The sequence below is a fragment of the Hippocampus comes genome, unplaced genomic scaffold (genome assembly GCF_001891065.2).
Source record: "Hippocampus comes isolate QL1 unplaced genomic scaffold, H_comes_QL1_v1.1 scaffold93, whole genome shotgun sequence".
NCBI lineage: Eukaryota > Metazoa > Chordata > Actinopteri > Syngnathiformes > Syngnathidae > Hippocampus > Hippocampus comes.
In genome coordinates, this window is record NW_017805481.1 from 732,379 (window position 1) to 738,378 (window position 6,000).

At 46.1% G+C, this 6,000-nt stretch overlaps 1 protein-coding gene across 1 annotated transcript in view; it reads right to left on the minus strand.

The window, feature by feature from the left end:
• The window catches only part of s1pr2 (sphingosine-1-phosphate receptor 2), an 18,961-nt gene that overhangs the window by 9,728 nt on the left and 3,233 nt on the right, over positions 1 to 6,000 (minus strand). The gene's annotated exons all lie outside the window — the stretch shown is intronic.

A 6,000-nucleotide genomic window follows, 5' to 3' on the forward strand; every position in this document is an offset into this window, starting at 1 on the left:
CAGCAGCGCCGCTATTTCTTAGAATGACCGCGCTGATGCGGACAGATTACGAGCCCTCGCATCGCTGCGGGTTTAGTCGACTACATGTAAATGAGATAAAAAATAATAATAATAAGAGTGCTGACATCCGTTAGCTGTGACGGCCCGCACGTATCCGACGCGCATTATCTGCCCTCCTGCACGCATGCTGCTGATAAGGAAACGCGGAAGCTGGGAGTCGATTTCAAAAGCATCTGTAAGGGCAAATTCGCCGAAAAAATTCGGCGCGGTCTAAAGCGGATCCCCAATACAACAATCTGTGTGTGCTCTACTGCAGTTGAATATTCCAAAACACTTTCACCATGACCAAGTGTTTATTCCAACACCTTAAATCAAAGTGTGATAAGGGAGGAGCCGGAGGGAGGAAACCGGCCCCCCACTTCCCTAAACACACGCCCATACGAGGAGGGAGGTCAGAGGCAACTACTGTAAAGTCTTCACGGTTTTACCGCATGTATGGGAAGTGGCTATGGTGGTTGTATATTTAACTGCGGAGGGAGGGGAATCGTCGTTTTTACAAACAATATTTTCACAATAACACACACACACACACACACACACAAAAGTTTGGACAAAATTCCGCAGTCTGTTCATAAGGCTCGGTAGGTGCTGCTCTTTTGGTTTGCAACAGCATTCAAAAAGTCAGAATGCTTCACAAGGGACCATGCATGCTTCCCGTGTCCTTGACCTGTTAGCTTGTAACCCCAGGAACAAAAAAAAAAAACTGTCAACGATAGCTGCATAATTGAGTGGTGTTTATTTAATATGACCAGACAAGCTGCGTTTTCGAGTATCTGAGTGGACGGCGGTGAGACTCCACACGCCCGATGTGTTACTATTGCGGTTAGCTAGGTACTTTATATTTTTGCACGTGGATAGCAATTTGACACCATCATCAAAGTACGATGAGTCGTCGGGGGCGAGTTCGACAGTAAGCAAAGTGTGGGCCGAGCGCGTCAGACGATGACGCCACCAGGGGGGCGGGGTCTCGGTTTTGAAACTGCAGAAATTCACAAAGGCGTCACAGTGAGAAATAACAAGCGGCGCCTCGAAGGGGAAGTTGAAACGAGGAAGAGGAGAGGTGCGCGGCCTGCAATAGCTCCCAATTTCCAAACAACAACGTGACAAAAGTTTTCAAGTGATTTGGTCGAAATGCGACCTTCATACGGTGCGCTTTTGTTTTGTCATTGTCGACGAATCTTTATTCTTGATATCACTCTTCAAGCGTCAATCAAAACTGAGCAACAAACGTATTTGTTCATCCGAGTGGATGAGCAAAAAGCGATACCCAGTTGCGTGAGTGTCTTGATGTCACCGAAGCATTGGATGACAGCAGACAGAACGAAACACTTCCTCTTTTCCTCGCAGATAAAACACTTCCCTCTTACGTTTTTTTTTTCTTTGTCTTCAACACCAAACCGTTCTGTGTTCTTTGTTCCTTGCGAAGAAAGAAAAAAAAAACGTGGTTCATTAAAACCTCTCATAAACGTCTGGATATTCGTGGTGGCAGGGTGGGCGGGTCGGCAGGGGGGTGAAAATGGGTGTCCTCAATTCGTAGTGGGGGTCTTGTCTTTTAATTAGGGATTACCCTTTTCGCTTGTCAAAAGAGTCTGACAGTTTGGGCACAGTCTCGTCCGCGCGTGTCGAAGCAGTTTAGTCGCGTCCGGTGACGGAGGTGGACTTGCCCGTCCTCACTGATGTCCAGCTCAGGAAGTTTGTCATGCTGTATTTATGACAGATGTTCTTGCTGTGTGTGAGAAGAGGGGGGGGGGGGGAGCTCGGGAGACAAAGAATTGTACAAACAAGGGCATCATGGAGCCTCGGGTGCTATAACCCACATGACTGGAAAAAAACCCCCCCCCGCAACCCCCCGCCCACTTTAAATCCCTCATCTAGTTGACTTATCTCGTGAGTATGGAAGGGCGGATGGCTGGGTTGAGGTTTCTTCAAAGGTGGCACCTCAGAGGCAATTTAAGGTCTTCGCCATATATCCTCAAATTAAGTGGCTTCGGTTTTTATTTGTTTTAAAGGCATCTTGCTCATCTAATATTTTCATAAACACCCACAAAAAACAACAAGAAAAAAAAAAAGAGCAAAAATTTGAGTCTTCCAAATGTCTGTTTTCCTGCCTCGGTAGGCACGGCTGTTTCGGTTAGCAATAGAATCCAAATTGACTCAATAGGTAACTCGCATCTAAGAGCTAGTTCGTTTTTTTGATGCTGCCGAAAAAAATATGATGCGTCTATTTGGTGGCGGGTGCTTATAGATAGTCCAAATCGTAACTAAAATGGTGCGATATGACGTAAGCGCCAGCCGTCTCCATCAAAGATCAGACAAAAAGCCTTGAATATGTCACGAAAGGACATGACTGTGCGACATTATCTACCGAACGAGCTATGAGTGATTTATCAAATCAAAAAACCGAGTGGAATGAGTTTGCACGGACTTAACCTTCGTGGCTAACCAGTTCCTTCTGCATTTTTCGCCCAACAACGATATTTTTCTGCCTTTCAAGCCAAAAATTATCTTCACTCTCAGCACCTTCCTTCCGCCTCATTTTACACGACATCACAGACACTCAAAAAGAACGGGCTGTTACGATTAGAACACATCAGGGCGGATTTATCTCAAAGATCTGCAGCAGTGGACACGTTTTGCGCCATTACAGCTTTGACTGTGTAAAAAGTATTGATGCATGTTGCCATGAACACCTCAAGGAAGCAGAAATGGAAGAAAATACGGCATTGGTCTTGCTCTTCTTTTCTCCGGAAAGACTTTCTTTGGATTTTGTGTGTGTGTACCAAAAAATTCATATCCATTTGCCACAAAAAGGGCATGGAACTGCTCCAATTTTTTTCTCGATCACCCCTAAAGGTTCTTCCACATCAAACTCCTCCAAGAGTGCCTTTAAGAACTTTACAGCCATTGCCAAAATGACAAAAGAGCGACCTATGTCACATTTCTACAGGCAGGTGCATGCATGCATACGTATGTACACGTACGTAGGGTAAGAGGAAGTGCAATTTTAAAATGAAAAAAATTTTCCAACAACTTTCATCTGACACCTTCGTTCCATCTCTTCACAATGAATTCAAGCTAATGAACGGCTCGGAACCTTCATTTTCGGACTCTATTGTCCCCGTCTCCTCGCTCTCATTCTTCTCTGAACTCCGGACTTTGAACTCCGCCCCTTTCTCATGTTCACATGTGAACTTTTCATCAACGGGGTCACGGGCGGCGAGGAGACATATTGGCGGACGGTTTCCATGCCGTGACTGCAAACCTCCGCGCTTGTTCCACCGCAGACGTGGAGGAGAAGTGTGTGGGGGGTAGGTAGGGGGGGGGGGAGGGGGGGGGGGAGTGGTTGAAAAGGAGGAGGAGTGACGTGTTGACAACAGCCCTGAAATGGAACATGATACCACCTAGCCGGGCTTTTACCGCCGCTGCCTAGCACCCGCTGATAAGATGCTGGACTGATGGAGGAGCGTCCATCCATCCTCACACTCCAGCAAAAACGGACAAAGCGCCAAGACTCCTCAAGCAAACACAGATCCAGGGAGGGAGGGGAAACTGTTTGGGTGACGGCGGGGGGGGGCAAGGTTGCCTCAGAAAGGGAACACGGCTGTGTTCTTTACGCACTGAAACAACTTTGGTGGATTGTCTCTCGATGATGTCGATTCTTTTTCTGGCGGAGAACTACGATCTAGGATTCGTCGCCGGTGCGTGGAGAGATTTTGATGACGGCGCCGTAAATCACACTGCTGCCTGCTAGAAGGACAGTTTACATTTATGGGCGATTTGAAAACACACTATATGGTCGACAGATACGCCTTATGATCACGTAATCCGTCAGTCATGGGTTGGCTCGGATCTTCAACCCTTAAGTCATGATAGCGATTTGGGACCTTTATATCTAATAACTTTATGGGAATAGTTTGGGGAAGTCCATTTTTCATTCCTGTGTGTGCAAAAGTGCAATGACTGAGTAGCTTGGTGAGAGGCGTGTGCGGCTCCCAATAGATCAGCACTAGTCATATATGCAGACAGAAAGTTAGCATTGTCGGAATTAAGAGGTAGTTCTATTTCGTTTTATGCAGGAGTTTTTTTTTTTTTTACGTTTTCAAAGGTTGCGATTATTCTATGTGAGTGGTTTATTCACATACATACACTTTTTTTTTTTTTTTTTTTAATTGGGCTCCTATAGCTCAAAAACTCGAGAAACCGAGATCAATTTCAGATGCCGCACCTAAAATTGAGGTCAAAAAACAGCCGTCAGAGCTAAATCAACAAAAATCGTGTTCCCGAGTGTAATCGTTTGTTGGTGATGCATCTTAGAAGCAAATGCCACATTTACAGGACTGGCAAGTTGATTCAAATGTATGTGAAATGACAACAAAATTGCATCAGACCCTCTCGAACTGAGCCGTACCCATATCGAATCGAATCGTAATCGCACAGTCAAACCCAATCGAATTGTTTCATTTCAAATTGTCCTTGAATCCTTTCACACTCGACCTATCAAAAACTGGACGGAGTCCTTTTTTTGTGGGCGATGCACATCCGTAGAAGAACCCCATTCCGGCTCATTCCGACACTTTTTGATTTGACAGCTAACAGCGCTACTGCAGAAAGTTTTTATGAATAAATTGAGGAAAAATTCACCTCAGATCCGTTCTACAATATTGTAAAAAAGTCCGAGTGGATGGAGCTCTCACAGTATCTCAATACTTTAGTCCATATGTTTTATATTTCAATCGAGCGGCTATTTTGACCCGGATGAGCCCTCTGATGCGCCGTCATATGACAGCATCCATTTCCACTTGTCAGTTCGCTCCAATGGAGCAGCCTGGCCTCAATCCTGACTTGTGTTGAGCGCAGGGTTAAATCCTTCACGTTTAAAAGCTGGGAAAGCGAAGCATACTTACGAGCCGTTTGTAAACAAAAGAGACTAGAGTGGATAACGAAAACAGGTTGTTGCGGGGGAGGGGGGGGGGCCAGGGGTCATTGTCATATTTGCGCACAGCATGCTAAGAGCTCCGAGCTCTAGTCGGCGAGACAATTCAAAAGCTAAGAAAAAGATGCCGAGCTTACCGGTGGATTGAAGGTAACCCCCGTTGAGTTTTGCAGCTGCACAAACAAAGCCGATCGGATCACAAAGACTCCCGAGTGGGAGGAAGAACAAGAGGGAAAGAGGTATTTTCAACCAAAGCATCCTCAGTGCGTTACCTGCTCTCGCACTTTTCCCGCAGTCAGAGAAAACCAAGATGCGACCGCACCGATGAAGCCGTTGCCGTCACAGCCTTGTCCAAAAACGCAGTATAAACCCAAAACCTGACATTCAAACTGCCGTACACAATCTAAAGCTGGTCATCCACTGTATCATTGGAAACGTCACACCGCCAAACAAGATGGAGCGCTCACAACGTTGCTGTGAAACTCCCAAAAGTCCGTTTTAAGCCTTTGCCGAAAAAACTGTTGAACGATTTCAGCCAATCAGAAGCCATATCCGGAAAAGGTGTAGTCACAAATTCGCAAAGGATCTTTTGAATCATGTGTGCAGGCTGCTTGCCAAGTGTAGCAAAAAGCATAAAATGTGCGTATGGTTCGAAGATGGCGCTAACGTCATCCGGAGGTTACGAGCCAATAAAAACGCCGGTTTTCCCCGTCTACACACAAATGCTGACAACAGTTTTTGGAAAGTCTTCACGCTGGTTTTCGCTGACCTAAGAAAAAAAAAAGGGGATGAAAGGATGAAACCTTTTTAAAAATACTCGCCGCCGTGTGGACTGGGCGTAAAATGTCTGGCCAGCGTGCGTTTTGGGGTTTTGGAATGAAAATGGTTACAAGGAGCCGTAGCTACGCTTTAGCGAGCGTCAGGAGATCCTGGCATGCCGCTACAAGAATCCGAGCCTGGTCACGGTGTGTTGAAGTTCGGGGTGGAAGAGGGAGCGAGGGGGGGGT